This window comes from Haematobia irritans, chromosome 2, assembly GCF_050003625.1.
Source record: "Haematobia irritans isolate KBUSLIRL chromosome 2, ASM5000362v1, whole genome shotgun sequence".
Lineage (NCBI taxonomy): Eukaryota > Metazoa > Arthropoda > Insecta > Diptera > Muscidae > Haematobia > Haematobia irritans.
Genome location: NC_134398.1, coordinates 148,609,520 through 148,636,847, shown reverse-complemented (window position 1 = coordinate 148,636,847; position 27,328 = coordinate 148,609,520). Strand labels below are relative to the sequence as shown.

Sequence of the window (27,328 nt, the reverse complement as noted above, 5' to 3'; positions counted from 1 at the left end):
AAACTATCTCGTTACTTATTTGAATTATATGGTCGACATGTCTGAGTGGTTGAGCTGGAAACCGAAGTTCCTGGCTCTAGAACTGGAGTCTCATTGGGGTGACTAGGATAAGCGTAGACCCGAAGGTCTCAGTGGTAAAGCTGTAGACTTGACGGTCTTTGTGGTGTTAACTAAAGTCTTGGAGGTCTCAGTGGGGGTATGGTAGTCTCTTAGGTTTTAGTTGGAAACTGTTTGTCTAAAATTCTCAATGGTGGAATCCTACGATCTTAGGTAGGTTAGGTGGCAACCCGATGTATCAGGCTCACTTAGACTATTCTGTCCATTGTGATACCACATTGGTGAACTTCTCTCTTATCACTGAGTGCTGCCCGATTCAATGTTAAGCTCAATGACAAGGGCCTCCTTTTTATAGACGAGTCCGAACGGCGTTCCACATTGCAGTGAAACCACTTAGAGAAGCTTTGAAACCCTCAGAAATGTCACCAGCATTACTGAGGTGGGATAATCCCCCGCTGAAAAACTTTTTGGTGTTCGGTCGAAGCAGGAATCGAACCCACGACCTTGTGTATGCAAGGCCGGCATGCTAACCATTGCACCACGGTGGCTCCCTACGATCTTAGGTAAGTGAAACAGAAGGCTCGAATGCCACAGTGGCGGAAATTTAGACGCGAAAGCCTGCGTGTTGAAACTGTAAGCCTGAAGAACGAACGAATCATCGGGAGGAATATATGACCGAAGAACTTGATGGTTAATGAAATAGTGGGCTTGGATTTCTTTGTAGTAGAAACTGAAGGCGTAGAAGAGTTAGCGATCGAATGATAGGGCTTTTGGTTCAGTCAACTGTAAAACCGAAGGTCTGAGAGGGGAATTCCGAACATCTCACTTGTGAAATTGATGGCTCAAATATCTCAGTGGTAGAACTGTAGGTCCGATGGTGTCAGTGGGTAATATGCCGGATCGAAATCACATAGATGAGACCGATGATGGACACGTATTTCAAAGGTCTCAGTGTTGGAATTATAAACCCGAAGGTGTCAGGGGTGTAATTGTCTCTTTTTGGGGTATTGTGGGACCGAAGCTCTTGAAGGTTAAACTGTATCCCCAATGGTCTCAGGACCTTACTAGAGTAAGGTCCTAGTGGTGAAGCTGTAGACTCAACGGTCTTTGTGGTGTTAACTGAAGCTGTGGATGACAGAGTGGTGTTGTGGTAGGCCCTTAGATTTCACAATTTTTAGTGGTTGAATGGTACGTCCTTTTGGTCTCAGTGAAGTAAATGGTATAACCGAAGATTTGAGTGGGGAGTGCCGAAGATCTTTGTAGTAAAACTGAAGGCTCGAATGTCATAGTGGTGGAAATTAAGACGCGAAAGTCTCCGTGTTGAAACTGTGAACCTGAAGAGCTTAGTCGTGGAACCTTCTTATCGGGAGGAATGTATGACCCGAAAACTTGATGGTTAATGAAACAGTGGGCTTGGATTTCTTTGTGGTTGAAATTGAAGCCGTGGAAGAGTCAGTGATGGAATAGTAGGACCAGCCAACTGTAAAACCAAAAGTTTCTGTGGGGAATTCTGAAGATCTCAGTTGTAAAATTAAAGGCTGGAATATCTCAATTGCGGAAATGTAGTAGGACCGAAAGTCTCAGTGATGGAACTGTCTCGTTTTGAGGACTGTAAGACCGAAGTTCTTGGTGCTTGAACTGTAGATCCAAAGGTCTGTGTGGGTGGGAACTGAAGCCGCGTTGACTTGAAAATTGGGGAATTGTAGGTCAGAAGGTGTCAGCGGGAAACCACTGGTCTATGTTATCAATGGTGGGATGGTAGGCTCTTAGATCTCAGTGTAGGACGGAATGTCTCATTGACGAAGTTGTAGAATGTCAAGAGCTCAGTTGTAAGACTGTAAGCCCCAAGATCTCAGTGGTAAAACTGATAACTTCAATGTCTTAGTGGTGGAACTATAGACACAATGGTGGAATTGTAGGCGCGAAGGTCTCAGTGGGAAACTGCAAGTCCAAAGTTCAATGGTGATATTGTAAGCTCTTAGGTCTCAGTGAGTCAAACTATAGAATCGAAGGTCTCAGTTGTGAAACTGAAGGCGCGAAATTCTCCATTTTGGAACTGTAGGCTCTACGTTTCCTGTTGGGAACTCACAGGCCCGAATGTCTCAGCGGAGAAACCGAATACTTGAATGTCTCAATGATGGAACTGTAGACCCGTAGGTCTCAGTATTGGCATTGTAAGCCCGAAAGTGGTAGTTTCAATTTATAACAATTGGGTGGTTTCAATTGGGAACACCGAAGATCTCTCTTGTGAGACTGAAGGCTCGAATGTCTCAGTGTAGACCCGTAGGTCTCAGTATTGGCATTGTGAGCCCGAAAGTGGTAGTTTCAATTAGTAACAATTGGGTGGTTTCAATTGGGAACACCGAAGATCTCTCTTGTGAGACTGAAGGCTCAAATGTCTTAGTGAGGGAACTGTAGAACCAGTGTTGAATTGGTAAGCCTAAAGGTCTCAGATTTGAAATTGATTGATTTGGAGTACTTTAGGGTGGAATCTCAAGATGGTTGAATTGTAGTTCCTTAGATCGTCGAAGAGTAAGTGTGGATCCGAAGGTCTCAGTGCTTAAGTTGTAGGCACGAGGATCTTGGTGGTGGAAACTGAACCCAGGACTCAGTGGTAGAATGGTAGGCCTGACGGCTCCAGTGATGGAATTGTAGGCCCGAATGTCTCAGGGGAAAATTGCCAGGGCAAAGTTATCTATGGTGTAATGGTATGTTATTGGGTATCAACGGTAAAACTCGTATATATAGTGGTCGAAATGTAAGACCGAAGGTATCAGTGGGGAATCTACAGACTCAAATGTATCATTGGTAAACCTGAAGGCTCAAATGTCTCGGGGATGGAGCTGTAGAAACGAAGGTCTCAGAGAAGGAACAGTCTCAATTTGAGAAATGTAGGAATGATGTTATTTGTGGTTGAATTGTAGGTGCGAAGGTCTCAGTGTTGAAACTGTAGACTCGAGGGCCTTTGTGGTGGAAACTGAAGCCAAGAAGGACTCAGTGGTAGAATGGAAAACCTGACGGTCTAATCGGTGGAATTATAGGACCGAATGTCTCTGTGGGAAATTGCTAGAACAAAGTTATCTATGATGTAATGGTATGCTATTGGGTGTCAACGACGAAACTGAAGGCTCGTATATATCAGTGGTAGAAATGTGCGGCCGATGGAGTCAGTGGGGAATCTACATACTCAAATGTATCCGTAGTAAACCTGAAGGCTCAAATGTCTCAGTGATGGAGCTCTAGAAACGAAGGTCTCAGAGAAAGAACAATCGCATTGGGACGACTGTATGGACGAAGCTCTCCGTGGTTGAACTGTAGATGCGAAGGTCTCAGTATCGAAAACGTAGGTTTGACTTTGTGTGTGGTTTGTGTTTGGGGTGGAAACCGATGCCGCGAACGATTCCGTGGTTGTGGAATAGTAGGCGCTTAGGATGCAGTGGTTGAATTGTCGGTTCGAAAGTTTCTGCGGGAAACTACTGGCCCAAAGATCTCAATTATGGAATGTTAGGACCTTAGGTCTAAATGGTGCCAACCGTAGAACCGAAGGTCTCAATGGTGAAACCCAAAGATCTCAATTCTGAAGCAGAAGATCCAATATCTAATTGGTCCTAAGGTCCCAGTGGGGAATCTCCACGCATAAATGTCTCAGTGTTTGAACTGTACACTAATAGAAAAAATTACGTTTCATAGTCGTGAACGGACGGTGACAAAATGAAACAGAAACCTTCACAAAAAATCAAAACGGAATGTTCACAATTTCGTCCACGGGCGTTCACGATTTCATGAACGGCATTCGTTTTTCTTTGGCCATGGAAAGTCTTAAAATAATCCTTAGACGTTATTATGGCAACTCCCTCGGTGGTGCAATGTGCTAAGGCGACTTTTAACGCGTATGGTGCAGGAAACACAGGTTCGAGTCACGCTAGCGGAAGTTTTTTTTTTTAATTTTGTTTATAAAGTCGTAACCATAACGTTGTCAGATCATGAACGCTGGTTGTTGTTTTGACAACGCATGGTGTCATTTTATCGTTGTCAGATTGACACCGTCTGTTCACAGTTTGACACCACATGTGTGTTGATTCACTTTCATGAACGAATCGTTTTGAAATGAGCACGCCGTGCATGATTTTTTCTATGAGTGTAGTCCCGAAGATCTTAGTGTTGGAACTTTTATCCCGAAAGAGTCAGTGGAGTGGACTGGAGTGAGCTGTCTCTTTGGAAGGATTGAAGCTCGTGGTGGTTGAACTGAGGTAATTGGGGTATGTGCAGACACGTAGCCCTTGAAATTGTAGGTTGGAAGGGTTTTGTGTTCGAAATTGAAGCCGAGGAAGACGCGGTGATAGAATGATAGGCCCTTAGATGCCTGTAATGGAATTTTAGGTGCGACGGTCTCCGTGGGAAAATGCCAACGACCAATCATGGAATGTTAAGCCCTTAGCTCTCAGTGACGCAAACTGTAAAACCAAAGATCTCAGTGGGAATCTCTAAGATCGAAGGTTTCTGTGGGGATTATCCAGCCTCGAATCCATCAGGGAAAATTTATGAATTTTAGATGTCTCCAGTTGGTATCGTAATGGTTGCCTAATTGACAATGTATTTTTGGATATTAAAGTATGGCCATGGCTTCAATCCAAGCAGCTGAGTAGGAACCAAACATTTTTAAAGGTTAGATAAAACCCTCAGCAATACAGTCGATATTTCAGTGTATTCTTATCTACCATGCATTATGGATAAGTGGTGTCCCCAAGTGTGTAGCCCTCCGGTTTAGAATGGGCTATAAGACTGTCCTCACTGATATGAAAGAGATTACCCGGTATCTCTTGTGGGATACCCATGGGATGTATGTATTTGGCGACCATTATTCTGTATTTTTGATATTCCAACCAACCAATTCAAGCAGATAAGTAAAAACGTCTGCTTTTGATGCAAAAAGAAAATACACTTTTAATAATAATGGCAGTGAACCTTTTTATAGAATTGTTTATTAAAGATTAACACATTTCTTATGACACCTTCTCCTCCTTCACCCTTTCTAGTTGCCTCAAAGGCTTTGTTGCATGGTTAAAAAAAAAGGCATTGTTGAATACAAAATGAAATTAAATCTCCGTTAAATGAACTTAGATAAGGGTCATTCAGTCAATATGCTTTGGGTTTGATCCTTTTGGCGAAAGAAAAAGGATTATTTACTATGGGAATTTTTTTCTTTCATACAATTCATTTTACATTTTCTCGCCTTTTTTGTTGATAGTCTTGCTGTTGCTATTATTGCTTTTTAATAATAAGATGAAAATGTTTCTTTTCATTTCGTCTCCAATGTAGCCCGTAATACATGACACATTATAGCCTTGGGGGAGAAAAACGAAAAAACAAAATCTTTGAAAATGTTTCAGCTCATTTTGTTTTTCTTGTCGTTTTGCAACTAACTCTTTTTCTATGCCTGACTTAATACAGAATAGGATGAGGTAGGCCACATAAAGGGATTTGAAGTGAATAATAATGGAATCATATCTTTATGGAAAATTTTAATATATCGTATTTGCTTTAAGAAATGTAAGTTTTTATTATGAGGCTATAACAGTACAGTGGCGAGCGATGAGCGGCCCACCAAATGGTTTGAGTTATAATGATCCCAGGACCTGATATTGGTCGAATAACCGAACGAAAGAAGCTATCGACTTTAAACTTGGCACAAGTAGTTGTTATTGATGTAGGTCGGATGGTAGTGCAAATGGGCCATATCGGTCCACTTTTACATATAGCCCCCATATAAACCGATCCAACGATTTGGCTTGCAGAGCCTCTAAGAGAAGCAAATTTCATCCGATCCGGCTCAAATTTGGTACATGGTGTTAGTATATGGTCTCTAATGAACATGCAAAAATTGGTCCACATCGGTCCATAATTACATATAGCCCCCATATAAACCGATCCCCCGATTTGGCTTGCGGAGCCTCTAATAGAAGAAAATTTCATCCGATCCGGCTGAAATTTGGTACATGGTGTTAGTATATGGTCTCTAATGAACATGCAAAAATTGGTCCACATCGGTCCATAATTACATATAGCCCCCATATAAACCGATCCCCCGATTTGGCTTGCAGAGCCTCTAAGAGAAGCAAATTTCATCCGATCCGGTTGAAATTTGGTATGTGGTGTTAAACACGCATGCAAAAATTGGTCGAAATCGGTCCACAATTATATATAGCCCCATATAAACCGATCCCCAGATTTGACCTCCGGAGCCCCTTGGAAGAGCAAAATTCATCCGATTCGGTTGAAATTTGGTACGTGATGTTAGTATATGGTATCCAACAACCATGCAGGAATTGGTTCATATCAGTCCATAATTATATATAGCCCCCATATAAACCGATCCCCAGGTTTGACCTCTGGTGCCTTTTGGAGAAGCAAAATTCATCCGATCTGGTTGAAATTTGGTACGTGGTGGTAGTATATGATATTTAACAACCATGCCAAAAGTGGCCCATATTAGTCCATAATCATATATAGCCCCCATATAAACCGATCCCGCGATTTGGTTTTGGAGCCTCTTGGTGGAGCAAATTTCATGCGAGTCAGTTGAAATTTGGTACATTGTTCTAGTATATGGCCGTTAAAAACCATGCCTAACTAGGTCCATATCGGTCTATAGTTACATATATCCCTCAGATAAATCGATCCCCAATCACACAAAATTTGGCCATATCAAGTTCATAATTGTATATAGCCCCATATAAGCTACCCCCATATTTCAATTCTGGCTCCCTACGTGCCGAGAAAAAGTTCATATCGATTCGTAATTATTTGTTGACTTACCTACACATACCTTTTTTGTCTAATAAATACCACGTATAGACTAACTCACAATTTAGAAAACGATTTAAGATACCACAACCCAAGTAATTCGATTGTGGATGACAGTCTTTCGTAGAAGTTTCTACGCAATCCATGGTGGAGGGTACATAAGATTCGGCTTGGCCGAACTTACGGCCATATATACTTGTTTTTTTTTTTTTACAACTATCGACGCGGATTAGCTCAATAACAGTGCATCGAGGAACTTGATTCAATTTTTGGTGAAGAAGCTTCGTCGAGGACCAGTGTTTATCGATGGTATGGTCAATTCAACCGACGTTGCAATTCACTCCAAGACGAATGTCGTGAAGGTCGTCCAAAGTCAATTGTTGTTCCGGAAACCCTGCTGTTCGCCATCTGATATTGCAAGATCGTCACTTGATCTATAGTGAGATTGAGACCACCTTAGATATTAGTGGGATCAGTATACATTCGACGTTTTACCGTCAAATAAATTGGTTCGCGTTGGATCCCACACAATTTGTCAATCGCTCAAAAAATGGCTCGTGTCGATTGGTCGAAAGAAATGCCCCAAAAATACAATCGCGGTGCTTCGAAACACTTCTATGACACCGGGGCAGATGATGAATCGTGGATTTATGCGTATGACACCGATAGAAAACAGCTGTGAACTGTATGGGATTATCAACATAAGCCAATTCCAACAAAAGTTGCTCACGCACGAAGCACTTCCAAGTAAATTATCGCCTGTGCTTTTGTTTTTTGTAAAAACTCGACATACAACCTTTGAATAAGTTCGAGATATCTTGAATGATGTGTTACGTTGTTTGAACAGTTTATTGTGCTTTCATCCATTTTTTATGCTATCGCTTTGGTACTACAGCTTATATCCAGATCAAGGAATTCTGCGACTAAGGTGGTATGTTTCCAGAGTGATCTGGTGGTGAGTCGGGTAGAAAAAAGATGACGCATGTCATGTGACCCTTGCTTACAGATTAGCCACACGTCAGCTACGCTGCTATCAATCACTGATGGTTCGGAATTGAGACAGCTGCACTTGTCCGAACTTTATTGGGCTAAAACTACCCAAATTTGCCATGGGAGGTCTCTTTTCTCCGGTACTATGGGCGATGGTTGGACTCCGAGAACATAAATTCTGATCTAGAGGCTCTCTTTTTTAGAGCTGGTTTTCGAGTTCTAGATGATGTAGATCAACCCTTACATTCCTGGGTGGTTATTGTATATCCAGGGTTGTGCTGCGGAGACATCCTGCCACAGTTCTAAGGGTAGCGTTCTGGCAGATCTTTATGTTATTCCATTGCGTATCACTTGGCTGAGGTGTCCACACTGACACTGCATAGTTTACCTCTGAACGGCCAATTTCTTTATAGGTAGTTAACAAGGATTATTTGTCCCCACCGCAAATGCTGCCGGCAAGTGCCTTGAGGACTTTGTTTCTACCGCGGAGCTTATCAAAAAGTGCATTGGCATGGCCAGACGACTTGAAAAGGCTGTCGAATGTGACCCCTACAATCTTGGGATACTTCATGGTCGAAATCGTTTTGCCATCGACCCTATTGACTTTTTAAAATCTCTGTAAATACTTCAAAAGCAAAAGTTTCATATTTTGTTAAGATCTGTATAATGGTTATTAGAAATGGGCGTCATAGGGGTATACGAAGCGAAATAAAAAAATTAAAAATCAAATTTGACGTTGGAGTCAAGAATGACCAATGTACGATATATAGCCCCTGATCAACCATGAACAACGTTATGCGTTTCTTTTCAAATGACGACTTCAAATGACGACACAGCACAATAAATTGTATTTCGGTGGGTCGTAGGGTGCACGGAAAAAAAAGTTTTGGTGTTCTGAAATTGTCTTCGAATATGCTACAAAACTGGGGGGTGACCGCATCAACTTTTTTTTTTCCTTTAGGCCGTGACACTATCTATTGTACAGTCGTCTTCGTATGATACAATCTCGACGTTGTTAGGAGCGGGTTGAACAGAGGATAGGTAGAGGTTAAACAGTGCCGGAGATATCAACCCATACTGGGAAACTCGCTGTTTAAATCTATGGGGTTTTGACTTCCTATCCCTAAATGCCACGTTCGACTGGCGTACGTGGAAATTAGATAATTAGTAACCCAACGATTGGTTCCTGCCAGTAAGAACGCGTTCTCTATGTCCTCGAATAGTCTGGCATGGTTCACAGTATCGAATGCTTTCGACGGGTCAAGCGTCACAAGGGCCGTAATGTGACTACGGTTGCCACTCGAGCTAAAAATAATTTACCAAATTTTAAGAAAATTTTACAAAAAAAAAAACACGACCTAATAGAAATATCGCAGTGTTTACAATCAAATTTTTATAGATATTATAAAAAATATTTCTTCGGAAGAAATGTTTTGCCATATTTTTATTTCTATAGCAAATTTTGTTAAAATTTTATTCCTATAGAAAATTTAGTTAAAATTTATTTCTATAGAAAATTTTGCCAAAGTTTTATTTCTATACAAAATTTTGTTAAAATTTTATTTCCATAGAAAATTTTACCTAAATTTTATTTCTATAGAAAATTTTCTCAAAATTTTATTTCTGTAGAAAATTTTGCCAAAATTTTATTCCTATAGAAAATTTTCTCAAAATTGTATTTGATAGAAAAAATTCTCAAAATTTTATTTGTATAGAAAATTTTCTCAAAATTTTATTTGTATAGAAAATTTTCTCAAAATTTTATTTCTATAGAAAATTTTCTCTATAGAAAATTTTTTCAAAATTTTTATTTCTATAGAAACTTTTGTCAAAATTTTATTTCTATAGAAAATTTTGTCAAAATTTTATTTCTATAGAAAAATTAGGCAACATTTTATTTCTTGTAAAAATTTTTGTCAAAATTTTATTTCTATAGAAAATTCAGTCAAAATTTTAGTTCTTGTGCAATTTTTTTCAAAACTGTATTTCTCGACAAAATTTTGTCAAAATTTTATTTCTATAGAGAATTGTGTCAAAATTTTATTTCTATAGAAAATTTTGTCTATATTGTATTTCTATAGAAAATTTTGTTAAAATTTTATTTCCATAGAAAATTTTACCAAAATTTTATTTTTATAGAAAATTTTCTCAACATTTTATTTCTGTAGAAAATTTTGCCAAAATATTATTTCTATTGAAAATTTTGCCAAATATTTCTATAGAAAATTTTGTTAAAATTTTATTTCTACAGTAAAATTTCTCAAAATTTTATTTCTATAGACAAATTTTTCAAAATATTATTTCTATAGAAAATTTTGTCGAAAATTTATTTCTATTGAAGATTTTGTCGAATATTTCTATCGAAAATTTTGTCAAAATTTTGTTTCTATAGAAAATTTTCTCAAAATTCTATTTCATTGAAAATTTGTCAAAATTCTATTTCTATAGTAAATTTTGTCAAAATTTTATTTCTATAGAAACTTTTGTCAAAAATTTATATCTGTAGAAAAATTTCTCAAAATTTTATTTCTATAGAAAATTTTGTCAAAATTTTAGTTCTTGTGAAATTTTTTTCAGAATTGTATTCTCGGCAAAATTTTGCCAAAATTTTATTTCTTTAGAGAATTTTGTAAAAATTTTATTTCTATAGAAAATTTTGTCTAAATTTTATTTCTATACAAAATTTTGTTAAAATTTTATTTCCATAGAAAATTTTACCAAAACTTTATTTCTATAGAAAATTTTCTCAAAATTTTATTTCTGTAGAAAATTTTGCAAAAATTTTATTTCTATGGAAAATTGCGTCAAAATATTATTTCGGTATAAAGTTTCTCAAAATTTTATTTCTATAGAAAATTCTATAGAAAAATTTTAGTTCTTGGGAAAATTTTGTCAAAATTTTAGTTGTTGTGAGATTTTTTTTCATAATTGTATTCTCGGCAAAATTTTGCCAAAATTTTATTTCTATAGAGAATTTTGTAAAAATTTTATTTCTATAGAAAATTTTGTCTAAATTTTATTTCTATACAAAATTTTGTTAAAATTTTATTTCCATAGAAAATTTTACCAAAACTTTATTTCTGTAGAAAATTTTCTCAAAATTTTATTTCTGTAGAAAATTTTGCAAAAATTTTATTTCTATGAAAAATTTTGTCAAAATATTATTTCAGTATAAAGTTTCTCAAAATTTTATTGCTATAGAAAATTTTGTCAAAATTTTAGTTCTTGTGAAATTTTTTTCAGAGTTGTATTCTCGATAAAATTTTGTCAAAATTTTATTTCTATAGAGAATTTTGTAAAAATTTTATTTCTATAGAAAATTTTGTCTAAATTTTATTTCTATACAAAATTTTGTTAAAATTTTATTTCCATAGAAAATTTTACTATAGAAAATGTTTTCAAAATTTTATTTCTGTATAAAATTTTGCCAAAATTTTATTTCTATTGAAAATTCTGTCAAAATTTTATTTCTAGTGAAAATTGTGTCAAAATTTTATTTCTAGTAAAAATTTTCTCAAAATTTTATTTCTATAGAAAATTTTCGCAAAATTTTATTTCTATGGAAAATTTTGTCAAAATTTTATTTCTATGGAAAATTTTGTAAAAAAAAATTATTTCTATTGAAAATCTTCTCAAAATTTTATTTCCATAGAAAATGTGCCAAATTCTATTTCTGTAGTAAATTTTGTCAAAATTTTATTTCTATAGAAAAATTTCTCAAAATTTTATTTGATAGAAAAACTTCTCAAAATTTGTCAAAATTTTATTTTTGTAGAAAAATTTGGCAAAATTTTATTTCTTGCAAAAAATTTCATCAAATTCTATTTCTATAGAAAATTCTGTCAAATTTTTTTTCTTGTGAAAATTTTCTCAAAAATTTATTTCTATGGAAAATTTTATTTCTCTACAAAATTTTGTCAAAATTTTATTTCTATAGAAAATTTTGATAAAATTTCATTTCTATAGAAAATTTTCTCTAAATTTTATTTCTATAGAAAGTTTTGTCAAAATTTTATTTCTATAGAAAAGTTTATCAAAACTTTATTTCTATAGAAAATTTTCTCAAATTTTATTTCCATAGAAAATTTGTTAAAATTCTATTTCTATAGTAAATTTTGTCAAAATTTTATTTCTACAGAAAAAATTCTCAACATTTTATTTCTAACAAAATTTTCTCAAAATTTTATTTCTCTACCAAATTTTTGCAAAATTTTATTTCTATAGAAAATGTTGTCAAAATTTTATTTCTATACAAAAGTTTGTTAAAATTTTATTTCTATAGAAAATTTTACCAAAATTTAGTTGCAAAATCTACCAAAACATCAAGAATTCCACTAATCTACCAAATAGTAAAAAATCTACCAATTTGGGTAGAATTCTACCAACTGTGGCAACCGTGCCTGTGACACAGCTTGGGTTGATTGAGTCCCCTAACCTTGCAAACCTGTGGTCGTATGTTACTATGTGGTACTTTGCGGAATTCATGTTGATGTTTGGCAGCTGCACAATTCTCCACAAAGCTGGTGAGGAGTAATGCCTCAAGTGTTTTGGCTACTGGCGAGAGAAGGGAAATTGGTGTGTACTATTCACCCTTGCTCGAGTGTTGTGTACCTGTAGTTATCGTATATTATCCCAGCACCTATACCCTATTACTAGTAGTGATATTAACATCTTTTTGGAACACTTTCATTGCGACTTCCATCCTTGATTCCGAACAATATTCCCCATGAACTATTTAGTAACATATTTATGCTGTTGCTTCATTGTTTTTCAAAAATTTTGTTGTTCTTTACGACAAACTTTGTGGGAAAATAGTTTTGCCCAGAAAAAAAGTTTCTTCATTTGTAAATGATACTCTCAGCTCAGTTGGAAAAACTTCAGATGCCACATAAAATTTCGTTTAGACCCCAGTATGCAAACCCCTCTCCAGCATCAAAGTTCACATACGGTTCACTACTGGAAGTGCCTTGTAATTCAGCTTTCATTTAAGGAGCTTAACAAAGAACACACTAAAGAGTCTCAAGGATCAGGTAGATATCCAGCTGAGTATAGAAAAGTGCATAAATATTTTTCAAGCAAATGGAGGAAAATGAGCTCACATATGTTCTTGAGTAGTAATCCCCAATGTTTCTACTTTTACTGCTAGTGCTCATTTTTGATCCGCCTCTCCCCAAAAAAACACAAAAACTTTTGCTTATTGTAAATAAATAAATATTTAAAGCTTATATTGGTAATATTATGAGATTTTCATATCATATACCAACCAGTTTTTGAAGGGGGGTGTAGAAAAACTAGAAGAAGAATAGAAGTAGAAAAAGTAAAAAGTTAACTTGAAGCTATTGATATTTTATGTGAGCAAAACTATTTATGGAGTGAGGATAGTAAGGATATTTCCCTCCAATTGGGGTTAATATACAAGGCAACATTATAAGGGAGCTTTTTGACTTTTCTAAGGATTTTCATATTTCATGGAGATGGTTTTATTGGAAGCAAACTTTGTGTTTTGTGAATTTCATATGGCAAAGAATAGGGCTGTGTAGTATATTTTGGAAAATATTACTGCGAGTTAAGCTAGAAAGTCTAAAGTGTCACTTAATCGATTTTATGTGATGCTAATAATTATTTCATAACTTTATTGAACTTTGTTTTTGAAAGTTTGCCACATAAGTTTCCAAAGAGTTAATGATGTGACAGTAGCATTAAGAGCAATTCAGCAAAATTTTACTTTATTATGTCAAAATTTTTGAGTTTGACAAAATTTCGAAAGGCGTATTAAATTTGTATATAGTTTGGTATATGGCATTTGATATAAGTGTTAGTTGCAGAGATAAGATAATTTTACAAATGTCTGGCTGTCAGTTCGTTTGTGATTTGAGCAGTCTACATGATATGTAATGCAACTAGAATAATTACTGAGACAGAGAAGATATTCCATCACATACAAACTAATTTTAAGAAAATTTCTATAAAAATAAAATTTTCTATAGAAATACACTTTTGACAAAAATTTTCTATAGAAATAAAATTTTAACAAAATTTTTCTATAGAAAAGAAATTTTGACAAAATTTTCTATAGAAATAAAATTTTTCGAAAATTTTCTATAGAAATAAAATTTTGACAAAATTTTCTATAAATATAAAATTTTGACTAAATTTTCTATAGAAAAAAATTTGGACACAATTTTATATAGAGATAAAATTTTGACAACATTTTCTACAGAGATAAAATTTTGACAAAATTTTGTATAGGAATAAAATTTTTAAAAAATATTCTGTAAAAATAAAATTTGACAAAATTTCCTATATATAAGAAATAATTTTTTATAGAAATAAAATCTTGACAAAATTTTCTATAGAAATAAAATCTTGACAAAATTTTCTATAGAAATAAAATTTAGACAAAATTTTCTATAGAAATAAAATTTTGACAAGATCTCTGTAGAAATAAAATGTTGGCAAAATTTTCTTTAGAAGTAAAATATTGTGAAAATTTTCTGAAATAAAATTTCGACAAAATTTTTGATGAACTTTTGATAAAGATAATTTTTTGTTTGCTTTGTTGTTGTTGGTTTTTTTCCTTCAATCATTGTTGTTTTTTTGATTCAGCTTAAAACCATGCATTGACTAAACTACAAGTGTAGCTTAACCAAGAGAGGAAAATAAGTAGAATAGCAAGTAGAGTATGCTGATGAGGAATGTGGTAATTCCGAAACTTGCGTCCATCCAACCATCTTGTAGTCTATAGGGCTTTGCCCAAATGAATTTGACAAACATTATTTTCCTCTGTTGGCTAAGCTACACTTGTAGTTTTGTCAATGCATGGTTTTAAGCTGAAATCAAAAACAACAAAGATAAAATTTATTTTTATTTTTTCTATAGAAAAAAAAAATTTTTGACAAAATTTTCTATATAATTAAAATTTTGACAAAATTTTCTACAGAAATAAAGCCGGCTATCAATGTAAAACCTTTTTTCGGAGGGTTCAAGTGTGGTTTTTGTTGGGTTTAATAAACTGCCTGAATTTATTCTGATAATTGGTTGATAGTTTTGCTGCAAGTAGAGGATGCTGATGAGGAATGTGGTAATTCCGAAACGTGCGTCCATCCAACCATCTTGCAGTCTATAGGGCTTTGCCCAAATAAATTTGACAAACATTCTTTTCCTCTGTTGGTTAAGCTACTCTTGTAGTTTAGTCAATGTATGGTTTTAAGCTGAAATAAAAAAACGACAACAATGCTTAAAGAACAAAACCAACAATAACAAAACAAAACAAATGGAAATAAAATTTCGACGAAATTGTCTATAGAAATACAATTTTGACAAGATCTCTATAGAAATGAAATTTTCTGTAGACGTAAAATTTGACAACATTTTCTATAGAAATAAAACTTCGATAAAATTTTATATAGAAATAAAATTTTCACAAAATTTTGTATAGGAATAAAATTTTGAGAAAATGTTCTTTAGGAATATTTTCCATAGGAATAAAATTTTAAAAAATTTTCAATAGAAATAAAATTTTGAAGAAGTTTTGTATAGAAATGAAATCTAGGCTAAATTATTTGTAGATATAAAATTTTGGCAAAATGTTCTATAGAATTAAAAGTTTGATAAAATTTTCTATAGAAAAAAAAAATACTTAAAAAAATTTTCTATAGAAATAAAATTTTGAGAAACCTAACCAACCTAGGGCTTTGCCCAAATAAATTTGACAAACACTCTTTTCCTCTGTTGGTTAAGCTACACTTGTAGTTTAGTCAATGCATGGTTTTAAGCTGAAATCAAAAACAACAAAAAAAATTTTTTTTTGACAAAATTTGTCTATAAAAATTAATTAATTATTTTTTCTATAGAAATAAAATTTTGACAAAATTTTCTATATAATTAAAATTTTGACAAAATTTTCTATATGATTAAAATTTTGACAAAATTTTCTACAGAAATAAAATTTTGACGAAATTTTCTATAGAAATAAAATTTTTACAAGATCTCTATAGAAATGAAATTTTCTGTAGACGTAAAATTTGACAACATTTTCTATAGAAATAAAATTTCGACAAAATTTTCTATAGAAATAAAATTTTGACAAAATTTTCTATAGAAATAAAATTTTCGCAAAATTTTGTATAGGAATAAAATTTTGATTACATTTTCTATAGGAATAAAATTTTGAGAAAATTTTCTTTAGGAATATTTTTGACTATATTTTCTATAGAAATAAAATTTTAAAAAATTTTCAATAGAAATAAAATTTTGAAGAAGTTTTCTACAGAAATGAAATCTTGGGAAAATTTGTTGTAGATATAAAATTTTGGCAAAATGTTCTATAGAATTAAAAGTTTGACAAAATTTTCTATAGAAATAAAATTTTAAAAAAAAAATTTTCTATAGAAATAAAATTTTGCGAAATGTTTCTATAGAAATAAAATTTTGACAAAATTATCCATTGGAAAAAAATACTCACAAAATTTTCTATAGAAATAAAATTCTGACTGTTAATATTACGAATGTGTAACAGCCCCTTAAGTACTTCCAGAATATATGAACGATTACTTGTACTAAAGTTATATTTTCTATCAGTAGATGGTGCAGGTATCTCTTTTCTTAATTCGAAATATTACTCTCACTTAATTTTTCCTTTTAAAGTAAAAATGAAATAAATGATCACTTCGGATTGAACTTTCATGTAGCTGTTCGGTAAGCTTTTCACTCAATTCCACCTGGTTCTTTTCAAGTCTGAAATACCTTTTTTCCCACCGTTATGGTGAACTAGGTGATAATTCTTCAATACTTGTCAATCCAATCGAGAACCAACATAGAGAACCAGATATTCCACTTAATCACTGACAAATTTTCTAGAGAAAAAAATCTTGACAAAATTTTTCTCTAGAAATAAAATTTTGACAAAATTTTCTATAGAAATAAAATTTTGCGAAAATTTTCTATAGAAATAAAATTTTGACAAAATTTTCTATAGAAATAAAATTATGCGAAAATTTTCTATAGAAATAAAATTTTGCGAAAATTTTCTATAGAAATAAAATTTTGATAAAATTTTCTATAGATTTAAAATTTGGCAAAATTTTCTATAGAAATAAAATTTTCACAAAATTTTCTATAGAAATAAAATTTTGCGAAAAGTTTCTATAGAAATAAAATTTTGACAAAATTTTCTATACAAGCAAAAATGTTGCAAAATAAGATTTTTGTCACAAAATTATCCTTCTTTTGGTTTTCACTACGTTTGTGTTTCTTTTTTATTCCATGCAGTTTACAATGAAATATCTTCACAAATGTTAAAGAGGCATTTAGCACATTGGAACACAGACGTCATGGACAATGTTAGCTGTCCATGATGTCTGTGGCACATTGTGAAAAATATCAAAAACTACAGTAATGCCACTTAATGACAATCGAGGATGCTGTTTGGACTCTCTCTCGAAACGAAAATGGCATGTGGACCATTTCCATATTCAATTCAAACATCCTGAAGCAAGTCACATGTCCAAAATTCGGGGAAGGAACAAAAATGTAAAAAAAATCCAATGGTACATAAGCTGTTTTACACCCCTTACTCGAATGTAACCATCGTTGATCCATTTGTCGTCCACCTCATTTTCCCTCTAACCAAAGCATGAAGAGAAGTTTAGCTGTGGTATTCCATTTGCTATTATCCTTCGTTTATGATGAGTAGGCTAATGTAGGCAGGTAATTGCTGGAAAACTCCAAAGCATGTATTTCTACTTAAATTGGCAAATTGTTCCCATAAGAGTTACAAATGGAAAATTACGTGCTATAGCCTATGATGGTAGCTTGTTAAAAATCTCCATTTGCATGAAGTTGCCTATTGCCTGGTAGTTTGTGTCATGAGTCACATAGTTTCACAGAAATTTTCAAAAAGAGAAGCAAATTGTATCTATAGTATAGTATAGTGTCATTTCTTTATTGTTGGTTTCATCACAATTGAGAACTTTGTTGGTGAGGAGGTTATTATTATTCTTTATTTTTTTTCTTGGAATTTTAAGTCATAGGCTAGAAAATATTTTTGTGAATTTTGTTTGTGTTCTATTCACTTATCATTAATGTGGAGAATTCCAGTTTGGATGTCAATTATCAGCAAATTGGACATGGACATTTTAAAGGAAATTTTTAAATTAGGACATTATAAAAAAATACTTTACCTTGTTTGGTCAATTTCGTTGTTAAAATTTGCTTAAGGCATTTTGGTATTTCAAATTAAAAAAAAAAATATTTTAAATTCATCCCGCAATTTAGACACCCATACTGGGTACACGGTTGTCACAGTTGGCAGAATTCTACCAAAAGTGTTAGATTTTTTTTTTGTTTGGTAGTTTGGTATAATCCTTGATGCTTTGGTAGATTTTGCAACTAAGACGCTTTCACAACTTTTCTATAGAAATAAAATTTTGACAAAATTTTCTATAGACTTAAAATTTCGTCAAATTTTGAATTGAAATAAAATTTCGTCAAACTTTAAATTGAAATAAAATTTAGACAAAATTTTCTATATAAATAAAATGTTGACAAAATTTTTTTATAGCAATAAAATTTTCAGACAATTTTCTATAGAAATAATATTTTCACAAAATTTTTTTATAGCAATAAAATTTTCACAAAATTTTTTTATAGAAATAAAATTTTCAGACAATTTTCTATAGAAATAAGGCTTTGACCAGATTTTCTATGGAAATAAAATTTTGCAACTTTTTTTTGTTTTTTTTTTCCGATTTATGGTAGATTATTTATAGCTCGAGTGGAAATATGACTGGGTATCGTATAAGTAATAATAATTATCATTTACAAAATTAAAATATTCGTACTGTGTGCCGCAGCGTTAGCTATTTTCGCGCTAAATTTGGCTTTTTTGAAGTCGTTTAGCGGGAAAAGAATGCATTTAGCTTTTAGCTATTTTCTGGCTTTTTTCATGACCCTTTGACATATTTTTACAGAAATGTGGACAAAACAGCGTTTATCTAACCCTTGCTGCCAGAATAAAGTTTTCCACGTATTTCACAGATCATTTCAAAAAATTAACTTTGTACACTGGCAAAAATATTGTCGTGACGCCAAAAATTTCATGTCCGTAAAATACGAATGCGAATTTTGCTTACTCTTATATAAAGTTTTTTTCCTTGTCCAAAAGTCGACAAACTTGTCAGTGAAGTCGTTTTGTCCTTATAGTTAAGTGATTCCACTTAAAAATGAGTATCTTTACATGAAAGATAATTTTGTTGGACTAAGGTCAATTCTGAAAAATTCTTCAAAATTAATGAAATGGTCTTTAAATTTGTGGATTTTGTACCTTGACCACAAAGATAGAAGACCTGTTTTACTTGATACATAGAATAATTTCTACTTGAAGTGAAGTTTGAATTTGGAAATTTAAGTTGTCGTTAGCACTTTTTTTAAAGGACTTTGATAGCTCATGAAGAATTTTTTAATAAAAAAACAAAAAAATAAAAGTTTCAATCATTGACTTAAATTAATGTTTCTAAATTTATGTAAAAAGTTAATTGTATCAATTAATTTATTAATTTAAAACTTCAATCAACTTTTCAATTGCAAATATTCTTTCTGTGTGACTTTGTGCAATGCCATATATCGCACATTGGATTTGTTGATGATCAAAACCAGCTGATCCTCTGCAAGTTTTTACTGGGGAAAATGTTCTTTTTTTGGGTGTAAAGTGGAAGTCCTTCGTTTCGTAAAAAATTGTGATAGTAATCAAAATGTATCAAATACGCAAACGAAGCTAATATGACTTAAATATTATTACAGTCTAACAAACGTACAATTAAAATGAATACAATTAAATTAATATTCATTTTAAGTGAAATTAAAATGAAATTAAATGTTACTTTTGGTACAAAAACTTTTCATCTTTTTTTCTAGGTATTTTTAGCTATTTTTTTGGGCAAATCTAGAGGTTTTTGGTGAAACAATTCTGGCAACGCTGGTTTGCCGCATAAGTGATATTAATTATCGAGTAGTGAAGAATTATGCAATGTTAATATCGCAACTAGTAGACCAAATCTCTAAGAATAATTTTAATATAAAATGAGAGCAAAGTAATGGAATTTTAAATCGTAAGGTAGAAAGCATTTTTGTGAACTTCTTGTTTTCTGTTCAATTGTATTCAGGATACAAATTATCTGTAAAGTGATATTTACTTTCGAATAATTTAAAAGATAAGCGCATGTTAAGAAAACTATGAATTTCCAATTTTTATTGCCTGTGAGTAATTTCGATGAGTTGATTGTTCAAATATTTATTAGGCTTTTTGAACTATTTTAAAATACTTATAAAATAAAAATAATTACTTCATTTATTTCTCCTGCGATTTTGCTAATGCCCAGATGTATTATTGTTACGAATTCGCAAAATACCAATGACTCATGACCTTTAAAATGTTTTCCTTAAAATCATTGCAAAAACTATATTTGAATTGGCCCTATAAACAGACAATTGAGACACTCGTACTGGTTGTCATATAATTAATAATAATTATGGAATAAAAAAAAAACTCATCGTACTATGTGTCGTATAAGTGATATTAATTATCGAGTAGTAAAGAATTATTTAAGGTTAATATTGCAACTGGTAGACTGAGTCTAATGCAGTTTTCTGCATATGTAAGTGAATAAAAAAATAATATTTTAATATGTAATATGAGCATATTTGTAATGAAAACAATTTTGCGTTTTATTTTTAAACCTAGAAAATATAAATTACGAAACTAATTTCCATCATTGGAACTTTATATACGAGCCCTAACCACATTTAATTCGTACACCAGCTATTTTTTCACTCTTTAGCCACAAACGCTTGAATTAATATTTAATTATGTTAATTACTCCAACAAGTTTGTACTTTTCTGAAAGGTCGTTTTATTTTATACATTCATTTTATAAAAATCCTAAATACTGTATGAAAATGTTAAAAAAATAGATAAACAAAAAAGCCTTTATTATTTATTAAAAATTATTTGACCACTATTAATTCGTTCAGTGTATAAATTGCGCTCAGTCTAAATGAATAGATCAAAATGTAAACAAAAATTGCAAATGTACCGTTACAACAAGAGAATAGGAATGCAAAGAAGTAAAAAAAATAATTTTTTCTCTCCATTTTATTGTAATTTGCATCATTTCTAACAATGACACGAGGTAAACCTCTTTGCGAGGAAATTCGAATTTTAATCATTGATAAGTTCAAATCGGGAAAGACGTATGGACAAATTTCTACCGATCTTAGAATTCCAAGATCAACAATACAAAGTATTGTTAGCAAAAACAAAGTATGCGGAAATTTTGGCAATAATGTTTCCAACAGAGGTCGGACTTCCAAAATAAGTCTTCGGGATAAAAGAGCTTTGGCAAACATTATTAAACAAAATCGTCGTAGCACTATTCGCGATATAGCCTTAAAGTGGTCTGAAGCAATTGGAAAGCCCGTAAAACGTGAGTGGACCCGATTGCAACTGAAAAGCATAGGTTATAATTTCTATAAAGTAAGTTAAAGATTAACCCGTTATATCGAAATCAATTTGATAATTCATATATTTAATTATTTAGGCCAAGCAAAAGCCATTGCTTACAGCGGCCCAAATGAAAAAACGTCTGTTATGGTCGAAAGAGAGACCCCCTTGGGTACAACGGCAATGGGACAGTATTATCTTCAGCGACGAATCCAAGTTCGATGTATGTGTTGGTGATGCAAGAAAAAGGGTAATACGTAAAAAAAACGAGGCATACCACAAAGACTGTTTAAAACGTACCGTCAAGTTTCCAGCTAGCGTTATGGTATGGGGATGTATGTCATCAAAAGGTGTAGGTCAGCTCCATTTCATAGATGGGATCGTAAATGCAGAAAAATACATTAGAATCTTGGAGGAAAATCTGATTCCGTCGGTATCGAAATTAGCAGACTGCGGGGAATACATATTCCAACAAGATGGAGCTTCTTCCCATACTGCCAAAAAACGAAAAAGTGGCTGGAAGAAAATGGAATCGAGGTCCTGTACTGGCCTTCTTCCAGTCCAGACCTTAACCTTATAGAAAATGTGTGGGCTATTATGAAAAGAAAACTTCGAAATGATCAACAAAAGACTATTATAGGGTTAAAGTCAAAAATTCAGGAAATTTGGGACTCGATAACCCCAGAAGACTGTCAGAAACTAGTCAGGACTATGCCAAAGCGGATCGATGCTGTTTTAAAAAATAAAGGTGGCGTTACACAATTCTAACTATGAAAATTTGAGACTGAACGAATTAATAGTGGTCACAATATTTTTGTTTAAAATAATGAACTTTCGTTTATAATTGCTTTTTGAAAAGTCTGTTTTTTAATATGTAACTTTTCTAATGTATTCTAAAAGAGAATAAAATGACATTTAAGGAAAGTAAAAATTTGTGTGTGTAGTCATTATAGTTCAGAAGATATACAAATTTTAATATTACATTGTTGAAAAATTTTCAGTGTACGAATTAATTGTGGTTAGGGCTCGTATGGTATACTTTAGTAAATGCTCCTTAGATACAACTTAATAAGATTATTTTTATTATTAGTTTATTTAAAACCATAATAAATTATGAAAATAAATACAAAAAAATGAAGGCACTAAAAACTAAGGTTTTCGACCTAAAACTTAATAAAATATCATATCCAGACGTTACAATTTTCTCATTTGTACAATCTGGATTATAGACGTGTTTTTTCTGTGTTTTTTCCTACGATTTTATTTGAAGAGAAACCCGTACTAGGTATCGCATAATTGATACTAATTATCGAAAGCATATAGGCATTTTAAGGCTTATTTCGAGACCTGTAGACATATTTACTTGGCTATTATTGTTGGCAAATGACAATTAATTTGTCCATTCATATTAGTTAATATTCAAATACATAGAAAATATAAATCTAAAAGGTAATATTTTCATTTTTTAGGGCATGCTAAATACTGTATAAATTCGCAGAAGAATTTCAAGGAATTTCTGAAAAACAGTGTTATATTTGGTAAGTACAAAGACTTTAATATTACTATTTTCTCGCATTAACGAGATTAAATTTAAAAGGATCGAAGTAAATATAAAAACCAAAATGTCAAATACGATATGTGAGTTATACGACATATGTATGTCTGTCGTATAATTCAATGTATATAATACTAAAACCAAAAATGAAGCATAGGACCTGTGATAGGTACGTCAGTAGAATTTAACTTCAATTTCTCATACGACTAAGTGGTCCTCACAACTTTTATATAGAAATAAAATTTTGACAAAATTTGTTGTAGAAATAAAATTTTGACAAAATTTTCTATAGAAATAAAATTTTGACAAAATTTTCTACAGAAATAAAATTTTGACAAAATTGTCTATAGAAATAAAATTTTGACAAAATTGTCTATAGAAATAAAATTTTGACAAAATTTTCCATAGAAATAAAATTTTGACACAATTTTCTATAGAAATAAAATTTTGACCAAATTTTCCATAGAAATAAAATGTTGAAAAAATTTTCCATAGAAATAAAATTTTGACAAAATTTTCCATAGAAATAAAATTTTGTCAAAATTTTCTATAGAAAAAAAATCTTGCTTAAACTTTCTATACATATAAAATTTTGACAAAATTTTCGATAGAAATAAAATTTTGACAAAATTTTCTATAGAAGTAAAATTGTGACAAAATTTTCCATAGAAATAAAACTTTGACAAAATTTTTATAGAAATAAAATTCTGACAAAATTTTCTATAGAAATAAAATTTGGACAAAATTTTCTATAGAAATAAAATTTTGACAAAATTTTCTATAGAAATAAAAATTTGGCATAATTTTCTATAGAAATAATATTGTGACAAAAATTGATAATTTTATAGACTTCTATAGATCCATCCCATCTTTCTCACTTCCACTTATTATACAATGCTTCACACTGTGGAACAGGGTATTATAAGTTAGTGCATATGTTTGCAACACCCAGAAGGAGACGAGATAGATAGAACCCTATTGATTTTGGAAGAAATCGGTTCAGATTTAGATATAGCTCCCACATATATATTTCGCCCGATATGGACTTATATGGCCACAGAAGCCAGAGTTTTAACCTAAGTTGCTTTAAATTTTGCACAAGAAAAACAATTAGCACTATAGTCAAGTGTGCCAAATTTTATTGAAATCGGTTCAGATTTAGATATAGCTCCCATATATATCTTTCGCCCGATATGGACTAATACGGTCCCCGATGCCAGAGTTTTACCCCAATTTGGTTGAAATTTTGCACAGGGAGTAGAATTAGCATTGTAGCTATGCGTGCAAAATTTCGGTTCAGATTTAGATATAGCTCTCATATATAGCTTTCGCCCGATTTAAACTCATATGACCACAGAGGCCAATTTTTTGCTCCGATTTAGTTGAAATTTTGCACAGGGAGTAGAATTAGCATTGTAGCTATGCGTGCCAAATTTGGTTGAAATCGGTTCAGATTTAGATATAGCTCCCATATATATGTTTTTCTGATTTCGACAAAAATGGTCAAAATATCAACATTTTCCTTGTAAAATCGCCACTGCTTAGTCGAAAAGTTGTAAAAATGACTCTAATTCTCCTAAACTTCTAATACATATATATTGAGCGATAAATCATAAATAAACTTTTTCGAAGTTTCCTTAAAATTGCTTCAGATTTAAATATTTTCCCATAATATTTTACTAACATTGTGTTCCACCCTAGTGCATAAGCCGACTTAACTTTTGAGTCTATAGATTTTGTAGAAGTCTATCAAATTCTGTCCAGATCGAGTGATATTTAAATGTATGTATTTGGGATAAACCTTTATATATAGCCCCCAACACATTTGACGGATGTGATATGGTATCGAAAATTTAGATCTAAAGGGTGATTTGTTAAGAGCTTGATAACTTTTTTTTAAAAAAAAACGCATAAAATTTGCAAAATCTCATCGGTTCTTTATTTGAAACGTTAGATTGGTCCATGACATTTACTTTTTGAAGATAATTTCATTTAAATGTTGACCGCGGCTGCGTCTTAGGTGGTCCATTCGGAAAGTCCAATTTTGGGCAACTTTTTCGAGCATTTCGGCCGGAATAGCCCGAATTTCTTCGGAAATGTTGTCTTCCAAAGCTGGAATAGTTGCTGGCTTATTTCTGTAGACTTTAGACTTGACGTAGCCCCACAAAAAATAGTCTAAAGGCGTCAAATCGCATGATCTTGGTGGCCAACTTACCGGTCCATTTCTTGAGATGAATTGTTCTCCGAAGTTTTCCCTCAAAATGGCCATAGAATCGCGAGCTGTGTGGCATGTAGCGCCATCTTGTTGAAACCACATGTCAACCAAGTTCAGTTCTTCCATTTTTGGCAACAAAAAGTTTGTTAGCATCGAACGATAGCGATCGCCATTCACCGTAACGTTGCGTCCAACAGCATCTTTGAAAAAATACGGTCAAATGATTCCACCAGCGTACAAACCACACCAAACAGTGCATTTTTCGGGATGCATGGGCAGTTCTTGAACGGCTTCTGGTTGCTCTTCACTCCAAATGCGGCAATTTTGCTTATTTACGTAGCCATTCAACCAGAAATGAGCCTCATCGCTGAACAAAATTTGTCGATAAAAAAGCGGATTTTCTGCCAACTTTTCTAGGGCCCATTCACTGAAAATTCGACGTTGTGGCAGATCGTTCGGCTTCAGTTCTTGCACGAGCTGTATTTTATACGGTTTTACACCAAGATCTTTGCGTAAAATCTTCCATGTGGTCGAATAACACAAACCCAATTGCTGCGAACGGCGACGAATCGACATTTCACGGTCTTCAGCAACACTCTCAGAAACAGACGCAATATTCTCTTCTGTACGCACTGTACGCATTCGTGTGGTTGGTTTAATGTCCAATAAAGTAAACTGAGTGCGAAACTTGGTCACAATCGCATTAATTGTTTGCTCACTTGGTCGATTATGTAGACCATAAATCGGGCGTAAAGCGCGAAACACATTTCGAACCGAACACTGATTTTGGTAATAAAATTCAATGATTTGCAAGCGTTGCTCGTTAGTAAGTCTATTCATGATGAAATGTCAAAGCATACTGAGCATCTTTCTCTTTGACACCATGTCTGAAATCCCACGTGATCTGTCAAATACTAATGCATGAAAATCCTAACCTCAAAAGAATCACCCTTTACAAAGTGGTGCAGGGTATAATATAGTTGGCCCCGCCCGACTTTAGACTTTCCTTACATGTTTTCACTTTTTTAGTTCTTGTCACCTTTTTCTGTGATATTCGATTTTATATTTTAATTATTTAAATTTTACTTTTCGCCTGGACAGAGTATCGAACTGCGGATCATACAGTTTTTAAGCCAGTGTGTTGTCTTAAAAACTGGGCTACGTTGTAGAGGTGTGCACGTGACACGAAATTGTCGCGACAAACGAAAATTTTTGTGACTCACGCGTGAGTCGTGCAACGGGGTGAGTGTGCGTGATTAACAAAGCAAAATGTCGTCCGTGAGCGTGAGTCACGAAAATAATATCTTCGTGAGTGTGCGTGAGTAACGAACTACGCTCACGAAAAAAATCCCGCTCACCAACATAAAACGCTTAAGAGATAAATTCATTTATCATTTTAGTGACACGTACGTGCGTGAGCATGAGATCTATCAAACAAAATCGTAAGTGAGTGTGCGTGAGTAAAATAGTACTCACGTGCACACCTCCGTACTAATATTTGGGTGTTTCTTTTATCGTATTTTCTATAGGAATAAAATTTTGACAAAATTTTCTATAGAAATAAGATTTTGACAAAATTTTCAATAGAAATAAAATTTTGACAACATTTTCTATAGACATAACAATTTGATAAAATTTTCTAAAGAAATAAAATTTTGACAACATTCTCTATAGAATTACACTTTTGACAACATTTTCTATAGAAGTAAAATTTTGACGACATTTTCTATAGAAATAATATTTTGACAAAATTTTCTATAGAAATAAAATTTTGACAAAATTTTCTATAGAAATAAAATTTTGACAAAATTTTCTATAGAAATAAAATTTTGACAAAATTTTCTATAGAAATAAAATTTTGACAAAATTTTCTATAGAAATAAAATTTTGACAAAATTTTCTATAGAAATAAAATTTTGACAAAATTTTCTATAGAAGTAAAATTTTGACAAAATTTCCCATAGAAATAAAATTTTGACAAAATTTTCTATAGAAGTAAAATTGTGACAAACTTTTCCATAGAAATAAAATTTTGACAAACTTTTCCATAGAAATAAAATTTTGACAAAATTTTCAATAGAAATAAAATTTTGACAACATTTTCTATAGAAATAAAATTTGACAACATTTTCTATAGAAATAAAATTTTTTAAAAATTTTCTGTAGAAAAAAAAATTGACAAAATTTTCTATAGAAATAAAATTTTGAT

The 27,328-nt window shown here is 32.3% G+C and overlaps 1 protein-coding gene across 1 annotated transcript in view; it reads right to left on the bottom strand.

The window, feature by feature from the left end:
• Positions 1-27,328, bottom strand: part of LOC142226517 (uncharacterized) — a 362,899-nt gene that overhangs the window by 143,077 nt on the left and 192,494 nt on the right. The gene's annotated exons all lie outside the window — the stretch shown is intronic.